The 23613-nt window shown below is 32.4% G+C and overlaps 1 protein-coding gene across 5 annotated transcripts in view; it reads left to right on the top strand.

The window, feature by feature from the left end:
- The window catches only part of PCLO (piccolo presynaptic cytomatrix protein), a 538245-nt gene that overhangs the window by 288811 nt on the left and 225821 nt on the right, over positions 1-23613 (top strand). The window lies entirely within an intron of this gene.

Genomic DNA, 23613 nt, shown 5'->3' with positions numbered 1-23613 from the left:
TAATTTGCAGAAGGGAAGGAAAGAAGCAATGTTAGAGAAATGTTAGTTCTGTGATATTCTCTATTTTGTTATTTCTTATGGCCTAATAACATTCTATTGCATTCGTATTCCACAGTTTGTTTAGCTATTCACCAACATGAGGTCATTGGCCCCTCCTTATTTTCAAATTTTTGGCTACCAGTAAAAAAAGATGCTATTAATGGTTTTTGTTTTTGGTAAATATAGGGCCTTTTACTCCTTATTTGATATCTTTGTCATTTTTCCAGTCTGATGAATATGTGGTAGAACTTTAAAGCAACTTTAATTTGCTTTTTTCTCACTATTATTTATTTGGAGAATTTTTTCTTTTGGTTGTGGATAATTTAGATTTTTTACTTTGAAAACTGCCTGTTTATATTTTTTGACTATTTCCCTATTGTAGAATGGCTCATATTCTTATAGATTTGCACCAATTCTTTATAAATGTTGGATAACAGATATTTATCAGATAAATTTGCTGTAAAGTTTTTTTCCAGTTACAGTTTTCCCTTTTAATTTTAATTATATTGATTCTTTGCAAAAATATTTTAATTTTTACATATTTAAAATTGTCTTTTTTACCTTGTGTGATTTCTTTTTCTTGTTCAGTCATCCCATGGGTATTGTGAGGATATAATAGATATAAAACATCTCAGAAACCTATTTAGGTTCCCAAACATGTTGTTATATGTGACTTTTTATTATGATGATTATAATTATTATTATTACACAGTCACAAGGCCTTTCGACTGATGATGATTTTATTCCTTATTACTACATTGCTGCTGAAATCAGGCAATTCTTTTAGAGTAATTCAGAGTTGTGCTAGTAACTGTTTACCAATAGGGCTTTCAGTGTGACACCAGAGAAATTGAGGCAAGCAGAGATTGTTTTTTTAATTTTTAATGTGGAGTTTAAGCTAGCTGACCACATGGGACTCTTGTCCAAAGCATTCAGTCCAGATCAGCCAAGGCAGGGAATATATGTAGGGTTTTAGCTAACTAGAGTTTGCAAACAGAATATATAACCTGAGTTTACAGTCTTAAAAGGGGGAAAAAAAGCTGATAAGGGAGGATGGACAAGCCATAATTCCAGGAAGGGATCATAATTTAATCCTGACAGGATAGGAGTCTAGATAAGGTGGTCATGGAAAGGAGACAGTGAGGTGAGGTGCAATACTCAAAAGAAGTGGGGGTTAGGAGTTAAGACAAGAACGTTGTGTGGACAGGAGACAGAAGGAAAGGGGAAATAAACAAAAGGAGGGGGGAATTATCCTAGCAAGGACAGAGATAATATACCTGGAGTTTATGATACAATGGTATATAAAGGTGATCAAAGCTTCCAAGTTTTTCCTGGGCTCTTTTTAAAACTCAATTTCCAGTCCATATGGAAAGGAATGGGTGTGGCTCAACATCAGATTGGGGAAAGGGGAATTTTTAATAACTTTTAAAATTTATTCTGCATTAGACAAAGTGAAGGGGGGAAAAAGGAAAGGAGCAAGCATTTATATAATACCTACTATATACCAGCTTCTGTACTAAGCAGTATATGAATATTATCTCATTTGAGCCTTAAAACTATCATTGAATGTAGGAGCTACTTTTTTTCCCTTTTTGCTGATAAAGAAAGTTAAATAAGATAAAGATTTGGTGATTTGTCCAATGTTGTACAGTTAGTGAGTCTTTGAATGCAAATTTTCCTAACTTAGACCTAGCTGGAAAAGATAATGTGTTTGGGTTTCGTTATTGAATTTTTTATATTTTTATGCTTTTAAGGGAATTGGAGTTAAATAACTTGCCTGTAGTCATACATTTATTAAGTATCTGAGGCCATACTTGAAGTTAGGTTCTCCTGACTCCAGGGCCAGTACTCTAGTTACTACTGCACTATTTAGCTGCCCCTAGTCATTGAGCTTTAAGTTATTATCTCTGCTCCATTCAGTTCAAGATGTCCAATAAGCAATTGAAGATATTGGATTGGGTTGTCGGGAAAGAAATCAGGGTTGGATAAGCAGATATGAGAATCATCTGCCTATAGATTATAATTCAAACCATGGGCTCTGCTGAGATAATCAATTGAAATAGTATAGAGGGCAAAAGTTAAGGGATTCTTTGCATCATATTCCATCCTGGTCACGCCTACTAAATATTGGTATATCCCAAGGCACTTTAATTTATTTTATGCATTTCAACAAAGACCTTTATTTGAGGGAGTCTCCATCAGACTTCTGGGGTGAGGGTAGGAGGTGAGGTGATCCATGATGAAAAATCATTAAAAAAAAAAAAAGACCTGCTATGTATTACACAAGGGAGTATGCTGGTGGAAAAGGAGATTTTGCTATAAAAAGACTTGAAATAGGAAAAAACACATTCATCTGGTACAGTTGGCTTTCCTGGAGTTCATGTCACCTGAGCTGAATCCTGAAAGAAGAGGATTCTGAAAGATAATAATGAGAAGTAAGTACATTGCAGGGAAGCTAGGTGTGGTAAAGTCAACAAGCATTTATCAAGCAACTATTATGGTGTAGGCACTGTATTAAGCCCTATGAATACTAAGAAAGATATATACAAGTCTGGACCTAATGAGTTCATAATTTCATGGGAGCTACAGTATGCAAATAACTGTGCAAATAAAATAGATAACAAGATGAATTGGAAATGACTTCAGAAAAATGCATGGATTCAGGAGATTAAATGTCAAGTTTAGGGATCAATATAAAAGGATGCTCAATAAGTAACCTGGTATCTGCTTGCAAAAAGGCTATAAACACCAGGTGTCTTAATTTGTTTTTTATATTAGAGGGAAAAGAGTCATAGGACATCTTTGCACAAGATGATAGTGTGATTAGACTTCTGTTTTTGGAACATTATTTGGCAACTTTTATAAGCTAATTTGGAGAGGGGAAAGACTTCAGACAAGATAATTTAAGAGACTATTAAAATAGCCCATGCCAACTGATTGGGGGGAAAAGAGGTGAGTGATAGATGCAAACGATGGCATCAGGTACAATTAACAAAATTAATAACTGATTGGAGATAAAAGTAAGTGAAGAACCAGATTGCTTTGAAATTTTGAACCTTTTTAGTTATGAGGCTGTTGCTAACCATCATTATCATCATCATCATTAACAACAGCAGCAACAATGACAACAGTATGAATAAGAGGCATGTTTAAGGAGAAAATAAATAGATTTATACTGCTGAACTTGAGGTTCCAGAAGGATATTTAAGTAGTGATGTCCAGGAAAATGTTGACACTGGTGTTGAGGAAAGACAGGATTAAGTGACTTGCCCAAGATCACACAGCTAATAAATATCTGAGACTGGTTTTTAACTCATAAAGATATTTTTCTGACTCTAGGCCCAGCCCTCTAAACTCTGTGCCATTTATCTGTTCTTGAGTATGCTAAATATAATCAAATATCTTCTCTTTCCAAGATTTGAGTTGTACAACAACTTTACGTGATTATCTGTGTTTATTTTCTAAGAAAACTTCTTAAGAAAGAAGCTCTGCTGATAAAAACTAATTAGGAACTTAACTAACAATTATAAATAGATAATTTAATAAATTCATCAAACATTTTTTCACTGGATAAGGGATTCTATCTCTGCAACATCTTACTTATGAACATTAGGCAAGTCATTCTGCCCGTTAGATTCCCTCATGTCTGTTATTCCTTACAGATAATTTGTTTATCAAGGTGCCCCAAAACAGAAGAATCTGTTTTTAAAAAAATGCAAAGCACTGTGCTGTATTCTCAAGACAGAGGATAGAAACTAAAATATCTTCTCCAATCATGGCCCTTGCATATAAACTGAACCATGAGATTTTTTTTTTCCTTTTTATTTCCCTTGAGGAATGAGGTGAGGGGAATGGAAAATAGGACAATTGAAGCAAAATAGTTATGTAGCTTATAATAGATGTCTAGTTAGATTTGAAAGGAAAACATTTGGGACTTCTTAATAGTGTACTTGATATAGCATACTTTACAGATAAGTTTTCTTATAGCAGCTTAGGAAGGTAGTACTACAATGATTATACAATGCCTTTATAATAGGCAAAAAACCAGAATCATGGTGATTAAATTATCTATTGTGCTAAGCAGTAGGAGTACAAAAAGAAGCAGAAGACAGCCCCTGCCCTCAAAGACCTTAAAATCTGATGGGAGAAACTGGCCATTTCAATTTATTGGAATTCTTTGAAAATGTTTCCTTATATTTGATGGACCATACATCTCTAGAACTTCTGCCCATTGTTCTTAGTTCTGTCCTTTGGATACAGGTAAGACATTGACACATTTGTCATTGGCCACTTGACATATTTTGAAATAACTTGATGTGACAAGAGAATTTTTAATCTTAACTTTCTTACTACCATTACCTTAAGTAATATCATGTAACATGCAAAAGTCTGCAAGTCAAGATTTAGTTATCTACTATAGTTCCTTTATTAACCAACTTATTTTCTGCTTTATCAGATAAAAATTTTTCTTGCTTATCATTTGATCATTGGCTTTTTCGATTGCTCTTTGAAATTCTATTATGCCCATCCTGCTTATGTAGCCAAAACCAACAAAGTATAGCTTAAAACTCAGGCTCAAGGGAATTCTTCAATCTAAGTAATAAAGTGTAGTTTTGTCTTAGCTCTGCAGCCTTGTTTGTTCATTAGCAGCAGTATTTACTTATCTGACTCCTTAAAAAATGTTGTGACATTGAACACAGGTATTATGTTTTCCCTAATTTTTTTTTATTTTTCAAAAGAAATTTTTCACTCTATTCAACTGACCCACATTTAGATTGAGCAATAAATGACTTTTTATTCAATGTGCCACCTATTATGTGCCAGGCTCTGTTTTAGACAATGGGGCTACAAATATGAAAATAAAATAATCCCTGCCCTCACAGAGATATATTATATCAAATCCAAACTTTTTCTATTTCCTCAAGTGTAGTGCTTAGAACCGAACATCATTTTCCAGAAGAATTCTAATCAATGTAGATTATTACAGGTCTTTAGTTATAGTATATCTGTTCTTGGAATTTGGATTCCAAGACTTTGCGGCAATGAGCCTTTATCGCCTTAGTTAAAGCATTAACACATTTGGCATTATTAGCCTGTAACTTTTTCATTCCTTTCTTGTTATGTTTTCAGGAAAACATGTTTCTGATAAATTCAGGATCAATCCATTTCAGTCTGTGATAACTATCAAATGTATATTTGTTTGATATTATAATTATATGACAGGACTCCCATGTGATATCCCTTAGGCTTGGTGATTTTAATGCCCATAAAAGCATATAAGACTGATGAACTCATACTTTTTCATCATATTAACTCTGTCAGGCAGATAAGGTTTACAGTTTTTGACTCAATAACTGTAGCCTCAGTCTAAACTAATTCTTGCTCCTTCCTCCTTAGTTATCATTTGATTCTCCTCCTACCATCTGTGTATGTACACAATTTGTGGTCCCAATTAAAAAAAAAAAAAAAACTCTCCCTACCCAAATTTAACACAATTGATAATTGACCCTAAGAATTTCATACCTGGATCTGATTTAGAATTTCCCTCTCATACATAATATATAGATATATATTTCAAATGCTTTGTTCCAATCTGGGAATGCTATATCTGAAAAATTTCTCTGCTCTACTAGACTATTTATTAACCCTGTTAGGGTGGAAAGAAAAAGAGTTAATCTGGCATGACTATAGCATGCTTGATGACACTTCAGTGATCAAGGTGTCATTCAAAATTCTCAGAATGTCCAAAGAACTTTATAGGGATCCAGATCAAACTCCCAGTTCTACAGTTGCATAATTCTTTCGTCTTAAAGGTTTTTTTTTTCCTCTCTTCTCTCTCTGCTATAGCCCCAATATCATTATTCTAACACACACAACCTTTATGACTTGGTGCTTTACAACTTCTCTTTTTGTGTGCTATGTTCCAAACCACCTGGACTTCTATATACTTACATTCATTTTCTTCATTACATTTCCTTCTCTGATTTCTTCTTTTTGCTAGACATCTGTCACACTTTCAATAAACATTTCCTCTCCCCTTCTTTGATTAGTAAATTCCTTCCTTTCCTTTACCATCTATTCTGGATACTAATTAAAGTAGCAAGTTTTCCTTAATTCCCAACCCTTGACTCCAATCTGAAAGTAATTTGTTTCTCCACATTTTTCATCAAAATTTAACTTTATTTCTTTTTTATTTACCACATTATGTTATGTCATGTTATTATTTTTTTTTTTTGTATGTATATCTTAATTTGTTACTGGATTGAAAGCTTGAGGCACCTTCACAGTGGATAGCATGCTTTGGGATTAGCTTCTAAGTCGACTTTCTTAACATCTTATTTAACCCCTCTTTGCCTTAGTTTTTTAACTATAAAAGAGGAATGAACAATGTATTTATACTGCCTAATTCACAGGGCTCTTATAAGGCTTAAATGAGAAAATATATTTGTCTTAAAGCACTGTGTAAAAAAACAAACCAAAAAAAAATTGTGTAAAAGTTGTAATTGATTATTGGTTTCTTTGTGGGGCAAGACTTGGGTGTTGTGGATAGAGTGCTAGGTCTAGGAGAGGAAAATACTGAGTTTAAATCCAGCTTCAGATGCTATGTGCATGTAATCCTGGGCAAGTCACTTAACCTCTGAACAGTTTGTTCAACTATAAAATAACTATCAAAGTAGTCTGTATCTTGCAGGGTTGTTGTGAGGATACAAATGAGATAATATTTGTAAAACACTTATCACAATATCAGGCACATAAAAGGATTTTTTAAAAATTGGTCTTTGATTATGGCCCTTACATCTCAGTCTATGCTTACTTATAGTAGGTACTTAAATAAATGGTTGATGGATCAAATTGAAGTCTTCTGATGCCAATTCACAAATTTTAACTAGATGTATGGTACTCTGTGGCTTATTAGAACACTAATGAATCTAAGATCATAGGTTTTATTACTATATAAGCCAACTAGCTTTTCTCTATTTCATGTATAGCATATAAATGATGTGGCATATAATTATCCCTTATGAGGGATTTATACATTGACCAACTGAAAGTATTTATTCAACTGATGAAGCAAAAAGGAGCACTGAAGTATTTTCTGCTTCTGTTTTTTTTTTTCCCCATCTGCTTTCTTTATGTTTAAATGATTGATATAATCTTTAAATAACCTATGGCATTTCTGTGCAGAGTTGATAGACTACACTTTAGAAGGACATTAATAATATGGTAATTAATCTGGACTAGTCAATAAAGATCACAGTTCTAAATAACATTAATGGATATTAAAATATAAGGAATTATTAGCTAATAAAGGTGAGATTGTAATGCCCGAGAAATTGAGGCAAGATAGAGATTAGAGAGTTTTTTTTAATATTTTATTTGAAAGGGAGATATTTACTGGGACCAAATGGATCCATGGTTTGATCCCAGGGCTGAATGAGACTATCTTCTCCAAGAATCCAGCATCCAGCCAGCATCCAGAAGCCAATGTGAATTCTCAATGACATATTTATACATAGTAGCTATACAAAGGCCTCAAAAAATAGAGTGCATTGTAAATAAAGTTGCTAAAGCAAAAAGTGATTTAGCTTTTAGGCAAAATCGTGCCTGATTCTTGGCATACTGGTAGTTGGTACATGAGGAGTTAAATTTGAGACAAACTTCTAATTCTAAGATTCTATAATTCCAAATACTTATGGAAGTCACTCTAAGGCACAGAGAAAAATATTAAGATAATTAAAATATGTTAGTAAATGAAAAGTTGTACAGTATTTCTATGTATTGTTCCTTCCTATACAATGAACATTTCTTCATATTTTATAACTTTCCTCAACAAGCTGTTTAAATATCTTGTAGTTAACATTTCTGGTTTGATTCTGTCCTGACATCACCTCCTTTCCCCCTAAAATGTCCTACTGAGGGTTTTCATTCACTTTTCTTGCAATAATAAGCTTTCCTTGTTCCCTCCAACACAAATTGATTTCTTCTTCTGAATTTGTATACATTTTCTTTGCACATCTTATTCCATTTAGCATATACTATATTTTTTTGTATACTTATCTGTTGTATCTTTTCCTTAGGCAAAATTTTGATAGATTTTATCATTGTGTTCTCCACAGTGCCAAGCAAAGATTTGACTTGAAAAATCACTGAATGGCTATTGTTGAATTGAATCAATGAAATATTAAGAAACATGTAAGCACTAATTAATGCTTCTCAGTGATGGATTACTAAAGGTAAATTAAGATGTCCACCCTGAAATTTAAAAGATGATTTGCAAGTTTTCATCTAATTCTATATTTTTCACAAAATAAAATTCTATAAATTTCACAAAATACTTGGCTGTTAAAGCCAAATTGGGGACCAAGATACTTATGTATCTAAACTCAGTGTCTTTAACTTTGGGGAAAAAGTTAACCTTTCTCAGGTTCAGTTGCCTCTTGTGGAAAATGAGGGATGAAAATGAATGATCTAGAAGGTCATTTCAGCTAACAAAGTCCATTGTTTTGAGAAATTTACCTTTATATAACTCTTAAACTATAATTTAACTAATTACATATATTACATGTATAATTACATAGCTCTTTTAGTTTTGCCAAGGACTTTTCATACATACAATATTTCATTTAAGCCTCATAAACACATGTAAAATAGATCCTACAGGTATTATATTTTACTGCTATTATATTTTATAATGCAAATTGAAGTTCAATCTACTTAGGACCATAAAGCCAGGAACTGGCAGAGTTCAGATTCACATCTTGCCTTTCTGATTAAGAGCCTACAATCCTATTGAGTCTGCCTTCTGTTTGTATATTTTGATACATTCATATGGGGAAATTATGTCCAAAAAAGTAAATAGCAAATTAATGTGAACTTGAAGTTTAGCTTTGGGAAAATAAATTGAAAAGGAAGTAATTCAATAGTTCTAAATCCAATATTTTCAATTACTTGAGGTTCATAGTAAACGGTACATTCCCTGCAGTTGTCTGCAGCTCCTTTCTTAAGGAATTATATGTTACTAGATTTTTTGATTATATCCTCTGGAAATTTTTTCTTTAAAGTAAGATACCTATTAAGATTAAAGAATAAGCAAATAAATAAAAAGTTTGGAACACAGTTAAAATAGATAAAAATGTAGTGTTCCAAGAAAAGTAAAGATATAATCTCCTCCTATATTAAGAATTTATTAATAATCAAAAAGTTGTAGATAATTAAATTCTAAGTAAATCAGATATTTTAAAAAAATGTAACATTGGCATTTTAGATATTTTTGTAAAATATATTTATTTAATACAGCTTACCTTTTATTCAGAAGATATGATTTATTGATTGACTTTACACAGTTACTTAAAGTTTTATGGATTTTATTTTCAGTATTAAAATAGTCCTCTAACTTTTTAGTTCCTGAGAAGTGAGGTATGTAGTAAAATAGAAAGGACAATGAATTTTGAGTCTGATAATCTCAGTTTAAGCTTTGACCTTGGTCAAGTACATTTGCTTGGGGCCTCCATTTCTGAATTTGGCAAATGAAAACTTTGTAATCAGTCAATCATTAATCAGCAAGCATTAGTTAAACAAATACTATGTTCCAAAGACTCTTAAATTCTGCAGTTGCGAACAAATAAACAACAAACACCTGAAAAACAATTCTCGTCCTCAAAGAGATCTCATTCTACTGGGGGACTCAACAAGCAAATAACTGTATAATAAATAACAAACTATATACAGGATTAACTGGAAATAATCAACAAAGGGAAAATTTCTAGAATTAATAGAAATCACAAAAGTTTTCCTGTAGAAGATGAGATTTTTAGCTGAGCCTTGAAGGGACTAGAGAAGTCATGGCAGATGTGAGGAGATATTGCATTCTACGAAAGGAGGGCCATCAGTGAAAATTCAGTTAGTTGATATAGTATTATTTTCAAGACTAGAACATAAATATTTGATAGTTAATGCTAAGAAATCAAATCTTAATACAATACTTTGCAGAGGACACAATAAATGTCTTGGATGGGTTTTGAAAAAGCTTAATCTAACAACTCAAATATGAGTCCTGGAAAATATTAATTTAGCATTGTTGCCTCCTCAATTTGTATTTCCTTTAGAATATATCAAACATGAAAATATTTAACTTAAGTGTGATAATTTTTTCTTTATCTTTTTTTTTGGAATAGAGAAAAGAAGGCAAACTGATCTCATGAAACTCAAATCATATTTTAAATGCCACATACTATAAATTTCATTAAGTTTATTATAACATTGTACACACATTGTAAAACTATCTAACCATGAGAATTGTGAAGTTTTTCATTTAAAAGGAATTTATTTTATCCTTTCATGTGTAATGAAGTATTAGTATAGGAGATTAATCATCATATATTGTGTGTGTGTATGTATGAAAGAGATTTGAGGCACTTGCAAAGTAGTAGTTGAATTAGTATTAAATAATTGAGTCAATATAGCATAAATAATGTGTTAAGAAATAAGCAAAATAAATCAATAAGTAATTGATGATTCAGGATGATTGTTAACATTTCATTTTAAAGAAAGAAATGACAAATAATAGAGGATTAAGATTAGTACAGTTGACAATGCAATGTACAAAGATGAGAATTAATAATGAATCAAGTATGTAGAGGAATAGTGAACAAATATATTTAGCTCTTTTTTCTGTGGTTCTGTTGTCTTTTTATTTTTTCCTCTTAAAGCAGCTAGGTGATATAGTAGATAGAGTGCCAATCTGCAGTCAGCAAGACTAATCTTTATGAGTTCCAATCTAGCCTTAGTCATTTATTATGTGGCCCTATGCAATCACTTAATTCCATTTGCCTCAATTTCTTCATCTGTAAAATAAGCTAGAGTAGGATATGGCACATCACTCTAGTATCTTTGCCAAGAAAACCTCAAATGTCATAAAAATTCAGATAAGACAAACAACTGAAGAACAACAAAAACAGGCAGATACACTCTCTTTTTGGAGAATTTTGCACATCATTAAAATTAACTATACCTATAGAATTCCTTCTGGATTGAAGCTATCTTTTATAATAAGCCAGGAAAATGACTTGGGCTGATACATTTTAAATATAACATTCGCCAGAAGTCCCAAGAATTTTATAAGGAATAGGATAGGTTTCCTCAAGGAATTTTATTCATATATGTTATATCTATGGCAAAAAAAAAAAAAAGTTGCTAATCAAGAAAGTGACTATATTTTCTTAGGTTTTAGTCATTTCAGAGGGGAAAAAATTAAAATAGCTTGTATAGATAAGATATTTGGCCCTATTCCATCTCAATTCTTTGGAAATTTGGCTATCTGATTTGATTCATTATGAATAAATAATTAAATGAAGAAAAATTAATTTTTAAATTCTTCAATTATCAAAAGGTTTTGGGTTCATAAAAAAACAACAACAACAACAACAACTATCTTTTGGCAGCCTTCAGAAGAATAAGATTATGAGTCTCTCAGTCTGACATATGTAATACTTCAGTTTAGTGAGGAAGAAACTAGTTTTCTGCTTGACTGCCCAACTCAGAGCAAACTGCTTGCAGGGAAGAAAACTATGGACAAGCAATGTATAAAGGGAAAGCTTAAAGCTAAGTAATGTCATTGCTGAAATATAGAATGCGATACATGCATTAATTTTTTTATTATAGCTTTTTATTTACAAAACATATTCATGGGTAATTTCTCAACACTGACCCTTGAAAAACCTTCTGTTCCAAATTTTGCATTTTTAAATGAATAGAAATTTAGGCTATATCTCTACCACTTGACTTTGCATGATTACCTTAAAATACTGGTTTTATAATCACTAACTATCTTTACTTTGAGACTTCTAGATTTTCTTTTCACTAGTTCTATAGACATTAAATGTTAGGAGATTATACATACATACATATATATATATATATATATATATATATATATATATATATATATATTTAAATGGTGATTACTTTTTGAGTCAATCATGATTCACTGACAGTCATTGGTAATCTACCACTGATTAATAATGCAAGATTATTCTCCTAATGAAGATAATCCTTTGCTTGTTCTTTTCATCTTCAGTAGCAAACTATAATACAATCTCATGATTTTTGACTAGTTAAGAAAATAGTAGCATCTGACCTTTCATATGAAAAATACTTTCTACCTTTCTTTAGTCTTCTTACTATTGCTGGTCTTTTTTTTTTTCTTTTTTTACTTTTTTGCAAGGCATTTTAAAATTATTTTTTTTCCGTAGTTCCTCCCATCACATTTTTCTATAGTTTACCAGGATCTCTTAGAAAAATAGAAAATTCTTGAAAACAACTATTACCTATTTATACTAGTATATTCAGCTCTGTATGTAAAGAAATATTATATGTGTGTATGTATGTGTGTGTGTGTATATATATATTCATATATATATACATATATATATATATACATATGTGCATGCATGTATATATTTGGAAATTTAAAAAATGTTACCAGTTCATTGAGTGAGATAAGAGAAACTATTAAAATCGCCTTAATACCTAAAGAGATACCTAGAACTGTGGTACAAGGTTAACTTTTAGAGTAACATTTCCTTGCCTTATGTACTTACTCCATTAATATCCATTGAGGAAAATTGAGTGATTCAAGACCATTTCATTTACACAGGCTTCACCCTTCAAATATGCATTTAAAATGTATAGTAAAGACAAATATACTGAGCTAGGAGATTGAATATACATAGACTGGTTCACTGGAAGAAAGAATATAAAGCTGCAAGTTCCCTTCATGGAACTGTATGCATTAAGGAACCATATATACTATGGTATATGTGCTTTAGAGTACATATAAACCCAAAGATAAGTAAGCTTATCTTTAAGCTGGCTTAAGCTAATTAATGTGAGCTAAGCAACAGTAGTAAAATGATAGAAGAATTACTTGAATAATTAGGAGCTATACATAAGGAGCTGTGAAGAATTAGAGAAACAAATCTAGACCTTGATCTTCACTGATACTATAATGAATAGAAGTAGTACCAGGTCCTAAGAAAGGAGTGAAATTTCTAGTTTCTAGTGCTTTCCTTTTATGGACTCAATCTCATAGTGATTAACATTCTATAGGTTCCTGGTAGGAGTGGGACTAATCACAAGGGAGGGTTGTTTGATGCTTTAACATTCTGGAGTGTTTTACTTCCTATGATAGGATTTCAAATTAAGGATAATGCTATAAATATGGATCATTATGTAGCTCCTTCTGGAAATTAAGGCACACTAGACTGGGAATAGGAGCTGGCTTGACTATTATGGGCCAAGATTTGAATCTTTTGTATATTCTACAAGGTGGTAAAGTGGCTAAAACTTGGAGATCAGAGAACAAACCTAGCTCAGATATCTACTAGTTGTATGATACTGAACAAATCACTTGACAGTAATTCCTATAAAATGGCTATAATCTAACTCCTATTTTGAAAAATGATTGTAAAGATCAAATGAAAACAAAAAAGATATGTATATATAATATATAGTTGTATGTATATATATATATATAGACACACACACACACATACTACTGTGTGTGTATATATATATATATATACACATATACATATATACATATTTTACAAGTTTTATAACTTAAGTATTAGTTATTGTAGATGTTGTTATTAGATAAAGCTTTCCTATCTTTAATAAATTTTAAAGTATTTCCATGAGAGCTCAAAGCATTTGTTTCTTTAGATAAATGTAAGTCAAATTTTTATGTGTAAAAAGAAAAATTTAGCTGGAAGCATGAGTCAAAAAGAAAGTTTATGTGACAAATTCCCTAGTTCATCCTGGTGTGCATAAATCTAGAGTTACACTCATAAGACAAAAATGGAGAAGGCATGGTGACACAGTAGTTCACTTTTTAAAGAGTTGAATGTTTAAGGAACTTCCAGATCATCATGAATCAATAGATTGCTATGATCACAGAGAATCCTCCATTAATAAAGCCATAGATTTTAGAAGTTGAAAGTGATATGCTCTGCCCTAATGAGACCACATATGTAGGCATAACATCTTGGAATATCATTGATAAAATATAGAATGGAGGTGTGGGGGGGAAACAAAGAGTAAAGGCAGGGACTCTCCCTCAAATTCCTCCAAATACCTTTAAATAATGACTCTACACAAATTTTGGAGCATCAGAACCCATAAAAAGATGAACTGGAACAATTTTCCAGCTGAAGACAACTTAAAAGTTCAGCACCAAAGGTCATTTGCCCCAGGGTGGGAGTGAAGCTCAGTGTCAGCCCCAGCAAACTAAGAGTGATCATTGGGAGCCCCTGAATCAGCATAGGGGGTAGCAGCAGCAGAGGTGTCTTCCAAAGGTCTGTGCCCATCCAGACTGTGGTACTGGCTCACGGCCCCAGAGTGAGCAGGAGCACTAGCATATTAGAGCTTTTAACTCCAATGGATCAAGACCCTGCTCACTGTCCCAAGGTATAAAAGAGTGTTTGTAGTCACTCACTGACTAGAGCACAGGTCAGAAAAGTAGTAAACACAGTTCTCCTTAATCATACCATCATTGAAGAAGTGAAAACTGATAGGTTCCTAAAAGGGTTTGTAAAAACAGCTGCATAAGACTCCTGAAGCTTGGGACACTGAATTCTCTACACTGTAAAAAGAGCAATACTTTAACAAACAGTTAAAAGCTGAGAAATAGTCTAGGAAAATGAGCAAACAAGAGAAGACTGACCACAGAAAGTTACTTTGGTGACAAGAAATATCAAACCCACACTCAGAAGACAATAACAAACTTAAAATTCATGCATCCAAAGCCTCCAAGAAAAATAAAAATTAGTCAAAGACCATGGAAAAACTCAAAAAGGATTTTGAAAATCAAGTTAAAAGAGATAAAAGAAAAATTGGGAAGAGAAATGAAAGTTTAAGTACAAAAATATAATGAGGTGAAAAATGCCTTTAAAAGCAAAATTATCCAAATGGGAAAAGAAGTACAAAAGCTCATTGAGGAAAATAATTCTTTAAAAATTAGAATTGATCTCAGGTTGGATAAGATGACAGGAAAAGATAGTGATAAATGTTGGAAGCAATGTGGGAAAACTAGGACACTAGTGCATTGTTGGTAGAATTGTGAAGTGATTCAACCATTTTAGCAAGGAATTTAGAACTATGCCTAAAGAGCTATAAAAATTGTGTATACCCTTTGATATAACTGTCTCACTGCTAGGTCTATATCCCAAACAGATAATAAAAAAGGGAAAAGGACTCATATGCAAATATTTTGTAGTGGCAAGAAACTAAAAATTTGAAGAATGGCTGAATAAATTATGATATATGAAGGTAATGGAATATTATTTTTCTATAAGCAATGATGAGCAGGCTGCTTTCAGAAAAGATTGGAAAGACCAAATGAGGTGATACTGAGTGAAGTCAGCAGAAAAAAGAGAACATTATACACAGTAACAAGAAGATTATGTGATGATCAGTTGTGATGAATTTGGCTCTTTTCAGCAATGAGTTGATTCAAGGCAATTCCAATAGACTTGGGATGGAAAATGCCATTTACATCCAGAGAGAGAGAGAACTATGGAGGCTGAATATGGATCTGGATCAAAGCATAGAATTTTCACCTTTTTGGTTATTTTTCCTCATTTTTTTTTCTTGTACAACATGATAAATATAGAAATATGTCTAAAAGTATTACACATAATTAACCTATATATCAGATTGCTTACTATCTTGGGAAAAGAGGAGGTCAGGGAAAAAGGGAGAAAAATTTAGACTATAAAGTTTTGCAAAAATGAATGTGTTGACAAGTATATTTACATATATTTGGGAAAATAAAGTATTGTTAATACTTTAAAAAGTCATCTATAATTTGGAACCCAAAATTATTTGTAAAATGAATGTTAAAGTTTTTCTTTGCAAGTAATTAGATAAAAATAACATGGTGTTAAAATTATAATTGAGCAAATGGAAACCAATAATTTTATAAGAAATCAAAAATAATAAAACAAAACCAAAAGAATGAAAAAATGGGGGGGAAAATGCAATATCTCATTAGAAAAACAACCTACGTAGAAAATGGGTCTAGGAGAGATAACTTAAGAACTGTCAGTCTATGACAAAGCCATGATCAAAAAAGAGTCCAGACATCATCTTTCAAGAAATTATTAAGGAAAAATATCTTGATGTTCTACAACCAAAGGGTCAAATAGAAATTGAAAGAATTCACTGATCACTTCCTTTCTTGTTTATTTTGTAATTAAGGGGAAGGTTAAGGTCCCCTACTAATGAGTCTTGCTATCTATTTCTTTCTGTAATTGATTTAATATATTTTCTAGGAATTTATATGCCCTACCACTTGATGCATATATATTTAATATAGTTACTACTTCATTATTTATGTACCCTTTATCAAAATGTACTTTCCTTCTTTATCTCTTTTTAATAAGATCTATTTTTTACTTTTGCTTTGAGATCAGAATTGCTACCCCCTTTTTTTTTTATAATAACTTTTTATTGACAGAACCCATGCCAGGGTAATTTTTTACAACATTATCCCTTGCACTCACTTCTGTTCCAATTTTTCCCCTCTCTCCCTCCACCCCCTCCCCTATCTGGCAAGCTGTCTTATATATGTTAAATATATTGCAGTATATCCTTGATACAATATATGTGTGCAGAACCGAATCGTTCTCTTGTTGCACAGGGAGAATTGGATTCAGAAGGTAGAAATAACCCAGGAAGAAAAACAAAAATGCAAACAGTTTGCATTGATTTCCCAGTGTTCTTTCTTTGGGTGTAGCTGCTTCTGTCCATCATTGATCAATTGAAACTGAATTTGATCTTCTCTTTGTCAAAGAAATCCACTTCCATCAGAATACATCCTCATACAGTATCGTTGTTACAGTATATAATGATCTCCTGGTTCTGCTCATTTCACTTAGCATCAGCTTATGTAAGTCTCTACAAGCCTCTCTGTATTCCTCCTACTGGTCATTTCTTATAGAACAATAATATTCCATAACATTCACATACCACAATTTACCCAACCATTCTCCAATTGATGGGCATCCATTCATTTTCCAGTTTCTAGCTACTACAAACAGGGCTGCCACAAACATTTTGGCACATACAGGTCCCTTTCCCTTCTTTAGTATCTCTTTGGGATATAAGCCCAGTAGAAACACTGCTGGATCAAAGGATATGCACAGTTTGATAACTTTTTGGGCATAATTCCAGATTGCTCTCCAGAATGGTTGGATTCGTTCACAACTCCACCAACAATGCATCAGTGTCCCAGTTTTCCCATATCCCCTCCAACATTCATCAGTATTTTTTCCTGTCATCTTAGCCAATCTGACAGGTGTGTAGTGGTATCTCAGAGTTGTCTTAATTTGCATTGCTCTGATCAATAGTGATTTGGAACACTCTTTCATATGAGTGGTAATAGTTTCAATTTCATCATCTGAAAATTGTCTGTTCATATCCTTTGACCATTTATCAATTGGAGAATGGCTTGATTCCTTTTTTTTTTTTTTTTAATTTCAGCTGAAGCATAATAAATTCTGTTCCAGTCTTTAACCTATATTTGTATGTGTATTTCTATGTCAAATGTGTTTCTTGTAAACAACATATTATAGGATTCTGTTTTTTAATTCATTTTGCTATTCACTTCTGTTTTATGGGAGAGTTCATCTCATTCACATTCACAGTTATGATATACTAGTTTTGTATTTCTCTCCGTCCTATTTTCTCCCCTGTATATAATTTTGTTCTCTCTTTCCACTCTGCCCTTACTAGTGTTTTCTTTTTTTTTGATCCATCCCACCCACTACCTTATCTCATCCTACCCTTCTCCCCTTCTCTTAATAGTATTTGTTGACCCACTGTACCCACTACTTTATCTTCTATCCCCCTTTCCCCATTGTCTTATCTTTGTTTTCTAGTGTTTCTGCCCTCCTTTCCCCCCCTCCCTTTTCTTTCTTATTTCTTCTCCTACTTTTTTTTTTTTATAAGGGTTAAATAAATTTCTATACCCAACTGGATGATTTAGTTAATAGTTATAATATTTAGTTATAACTGATCAGAGTAGGCTTCAAACAATATTCAGCCCTCTCACTTCTTCCTTTTTGTGCCTATTCATGTAATTCAATTTGTTCCTTCCTATTTCCCCTTCCTCTTCTTTCAGTACTGACCTTTTCCCACCCTTCAAAGTCTTTTTCTTTGATGTCATCACATCAAAGTCCATTCACCCTCTGTCCATGTGATGTCCCTCTCTATGTGCCCTAGTGACATACAGTTCTTGAAAGTTACAGATATCGTTTTCCCTTCTAGGGATATAAACAGTTTAATTTTTAAGTAATATACATTTCCTCCCTGTTTACCTTTTTGTGTTTCTCTTCAGTTCTATGTTTGAAGATTAAATTTTCTGTTTAGTTCTATTTTTTCAGTAGAAATGATTAAAAGTTTCTTACTTCACTGAAGCTCCATTGTCTCCCCTGAAAGATGGTGGTTAATTTTTGGTTGTAATCTTCAGTCCTTTGCCATGCAGAATATGATACTGCAGATCCTCTGATCCTTTATTGTAAAAACTGCCAGATTCTGTGCAATCCTGACTGCTGCTCCTTGATATCTGAATTGTAGATTGGAGTTTTGGAATTTCCCAACAATCTTCCTTGGGGTTTTCCTTTATAGTATCTCTTTCTCAAGATAATTGTTGGATTCTTTCAATGAATATTTCCTCTTCTGTTTCTCGACTAGCAGGGTGGTTTTCCTTGATGATCTCTTAAAGAATGCTGTTCAGGGTTTTTTGTTTTGTTTTGTTTTTGGTTATGGCCATCAGATATACTAATAATTTTTAAATTGCTCTTCTGAATCTATTTTCTAGGTTGGCTATTTTTCTAATGAGATATTTCACATTTTCTTTCATTATTTTCATTCTTTTTGGTTTGTTCAACTAATTATTGATGTCTCATACAGTCATTAGCTTTTATTTGTCCTCTTCTGGTTTTTAATGTCTGCTTTTCTTCATTTTTTTAATCTCTTTTTCTAATTGGTTATTGCTAATTTTGAAGGTTTTGCTTTCTTGAGTGGATTTTTTTTTTTTTTTTGCATTTGACCAATTGTATTTTTTTCTCATGCATGCCTCTCATTTCTATTATTTTTCTTTAAAAAAAATTTTTTTTATGAACACTTCTAAGAAACCTCTTTGGGCTTGAGACCAATTCATATTATTCTTTTGAGACTTCTTCTGTGGACATTTTGTTCTCATCTGAGTGAGTGTTTTGGTCTTCCCTGGTCAAGGTTCTTTTCTGTTTCTTGTTCATTTCTTTTCTTTTCTTTTGGTATTTCCTCTTTTTTTATTTTATTTTTTTTTACTTTTATGGCCAAGCTCTGCTCCTGAGGCAAAAGTGGCATTGTCCCACGTGTCCTGTATAGTTCTAAACCTTGGCTTTGAGAACAGGGGTCCCTTTTGTTTGCAGGGGGTAACTTTGCTTGTTCTTTCCAGAAAATAGCTTGATTTCCTAGAGTTTGCCTTCTGAGCTGATACTGGAAGCTGTTTCACTGATTTGCTCCTCTACTGAGCCAGGACCAAAGGGACTTAATTGTAGATTTACTGTGATTAAGATCCTCTCACTGCTTTTACCAGAATTTGTCTTACCTGAGCTAAACATCATTTTCACCTCAGTGAAACTGACCTTTCTTGAAGTTTTCCCAGTCTGTCTTGAACTGGAGAGTAGTTTCATCCCTTCAGACTCTGCTGAGAGACTTGATTTCATGTGGTTTTACTCTATCATCTTGGCTCTACCTCTGGAATTCCATTGATCACCTGCTGAAAGAGATCCCAAAATGAAAACTACCAGGAGTATTATTGCCAAACTCCAGGATTTCTGGGTCAAGGAGGAAATATTGTAAACATCCAGAAAGAAACAATTCAAATATAGTGTAACCCCAGTCAGGAATAAGCAAGATTTAGTGACTTCTACATTAAAGGATCAGAGGACTTCAAAATGATATTCTGGAGAGCAATGGATTTTGGATCACAACCAAGAATCACCTACCCAACAAAACTGAGTATAATCCTTCAGGGACAAAAGTAGACATTCAGTAAAATAGAGAAAGTAAGTGAATCTTACTCTCCTAAAAAATGGCTCAAAGAAAAAATAACAATATAGCTATAGAAAAGTAACTTACTCTATAAGAGGGGAAGGGGATACAAAAAAGGGGAAGGGTAATAAGAGAGCATATTCATCTCATTTCTGAAATATATGGTAAACTGAGTCAAACTTATAAAAAATAGGAATCACTCCCCAGGATAAATGATCAAAAGATATGAACAATTTTCAGATTAATTCATCAAGCCATTTATAGCCATATGGAAAAAAAATACTCTCACTATTGATTGGAGAAATGCAGAGTAAGACAATTCTGAGGTATTGCCTCATATTTATTAGATTAGATAATGGACCAGAAAAGGGAAATTATAACTGTTGGGGAAGTTGAGACATTAATGAATTGTTTGTAGAATTGTGAACTGATTCAACCATTCTGTAGATCATTTTGGAGCTATGCCCAAAGGTCTATAAAATCATGGGCACCCTTTGACCTAATAATACCATTACTAGGCATGCATCCCATAAGAGATCTAAAAAAAGGGGGTGGGAGATAAGATGTAGAACATCCAAAGGATCATGCTACTTGAAGAGAAACTTTGCGTAGCACATGATAACTATCTACAAATATTTGAAGAGTTATAATCTGGAATAATTATTCTATTTGTTATATTTAGATTGTGAGAGAAAACATAAATTTCACTTAGATGTGAAAAGAAGTTTCCTAACAGTAATAGTTATAAAAAAATCAATTATCAGTTTCAGGAGGCAATGGATTCTCCATTAGAAATTTTAAAACAAACTCTGGATGACTTATGTCATGTTTATTTTAATGGGGATTCTTCTTGGACTAGTGTGACTAGATATCCTCTGAGTTCTTGACAACTCTACAACTGTGTAGCTTACAACCAAGGTGAATTACATAACTTATGTAAGAAAGTTCAAGGTCCCAGCTTTTAGCCAACATTAGAACCCAGATCATATGACTTCTAGTCCAGACATCCTTCCTATTACTTTTTCTACTATTAAAAGTTAAATGATTTTTACATATGAGTTTGTGTTATCTCTACACATGGATTATGAAATGTTTTAGAGAAGAGTCTCATTTTTTTATTTCCCTCTGATTGATTATATTGTCTCAAAGATATTGTTTTTAATAAGTGTTAATTTTAATGAGAATACACAATTTTGTCATCCAAATACATACCAGAGATATCAAATTAGTACAAAGCAATGATTTATCCCTAAGGATCTGGATTCCATATGTCTTTCCATGTTGATGCTAAACCATGAATAACATTATTTTTTCCTTAAATGAAATCCTTTGAGGAATTCCCTAACCACTTAACATTTAAGTGACTGAGACCATATTTTCTTAACTTGTTGATGGGAATGTCATGCAGGACAGAATAAAAAGACTTGCTGCAGACAAGATTACATCTATTGCTTTTTCCTTATCTACATGGCCTTTTGCATTATCATTGCAGGAAATTAAATTGGGCTGTCATGATTTTCTCTTTACAAAACCACATTGATTTCTACCTTTTGCTTTCTCTGCCCATCACTGCAGATGATTACGGTTTATTGTTCGATGACGCATCTTAACAGTCTCCCAAGATACTGTGCTAAGTTGACTAGTCTTCAGTGACCTGAGTTGTCTTTCTTTACTCTGAAAAAGGAAAAATAAAGGTTAAAATATGATACCATTTTCAAAGTTTTTTTCTATGCATTTGGTTTTCTTTTCCCTTAAATATAATACAATGTTTATTTGGAATTGATTTCTTCTTCTCACTTTTCAATGTTATTCCTCTAGATAGCAATTAAAATCCAGGAACCTTAAATGATTCAATCCATTTCCTCAAACCAAATATTCATAAACAACTTTACTATTAGTAGCATTTACCTCTGTGTGAACATATATATGTATCTGTATTTGGGGATGGGAATACTTACATATTAATAATGTGAAACATTAATTACATTATGAACTCTTTGAAGAAAGGAATTTTTTTGTTTGTTTTTTCCCATTCTTTGTATTCTCAGTGTTTAGTACATCATCTGGGCTATGGTAGGTGCTTAGTAAATGCTTGTTGATATGATATTTCTATTAGACAAACTGTCATAGGAATTGCCTTAGGGGTGCTTGTACTTAACATTTCTCACTTAGTCTTTAATGACTAAAGGGCAATTTTAACATTGTGTCCCTTATGAGGCCTGGTATGATCCCACTGCACATAATGATTGCTCAATTAATATTTATTGTAGAAAAGGAGGAAAAGTAAGAATTAGCCACAATATTTCTTTAACTCAAGTATTCTATGGATTATTTTAGGTGTATGATTTATGAAATTGTCTTATTGTTTCTGGAAGTATATTTCTACCTTGTTTGCCTATTTGTATGATTTGCCTTTCCTAATTTTCCTTTAATTAGAAAATTCCTCGTTGCCATAGACTGAGTATTCTCTCTTTGTTGTATATACTCTTTATAATACTTAAACAGTTACAGGTAAAGTCATATCATAAGAAGTAATATCTCTTCACTCTTTCAATTTTGCGTATAGGTAGGTGGGTCACTGTTATAAAAAATATTGGTTTAGGTAATTTTGAAAGTAGAATTTAGCCTGAGAGTCATTTATTTCTCATAAGAATTTACTATCATATAGCGCAGATTATAATTAGCTGCACTTCCACCCCACTTCACTCTATTCCTTGTTGTTTAATCTTCCTCTTCCTTTTCCTGATTCAGTAATTGATATTGCTATTTTAAAATTTTCTAATTAAAAGTTTTATATAGAGTTACTTAAGGTAGCAACATTGTGCAAATATAAAAACCATTAGGATAAGAATATCTTCTCAAGAAAAACTTCATAAACATCAAGGCTAACTATTGATTTAATATGCAGAAAAACAAGATAATAGAACACTGTTTAGGGACTCCAACCTCAGACTTGGAATACTAATCCTTGTTGTTTATTGTTAGTCAATTGTGTCTGAATCTTTATGACTCCATTTGTGATTTTCTTGGCAAAATTACTGGACTAGTTTGCCATTTCCTTCTCTAGCTTATTTTACAGATGAGGAAACTAAGGCAAATAGGTTAAATGACTTGCCTCAAGTATTTGAGACCATATTTGAATTCAGGAAAATTTAAATTTCCTTATCCCAAGCCCAGTACTATATCTACTGCACAAGCTAGTTGCTCCTTACTAGCTTTACTTCCACTCACTGATTTTGTGTTCTCAGGTAAATCGTTGTCTCTGAGAGACAATTCATCTATAAAATGGGGATAATAATGAGTATATAGCCTTTGTCCCAAAGATTAAATAATAATATTATAAAGCACTTTGAAATCCTAGCTTAGTAAATAAATATGAGATGATATTATTATATTCAATTCTATACTTTTCTTATCAAGGAGTCTCTTATATCTCATGTTTTCATGTTTTGAACTATTATTTCAGTAGGAATA

Source organism: Antechinus flavipes, chromosome 5 (genome assembly GCF_016432865.1).
Source record: "Antechinus flavipes isolate AdamAnt ecotype Samford, QLD, Australia chromosome 5, AdamAnt_v2, whole genome shotgun sequence".
Taxonomy (NCBI): Eukaryota; Metazoa; Chordata; class Mammalia; order Dasyuromorphia; family Dasyuridae; genus Antechinus; species Antechinus flavipes.
Note: the sequence above shows the minus strand (reverse complement) of the source record. Positions and strands in the feature narration are given on the sequence as shown.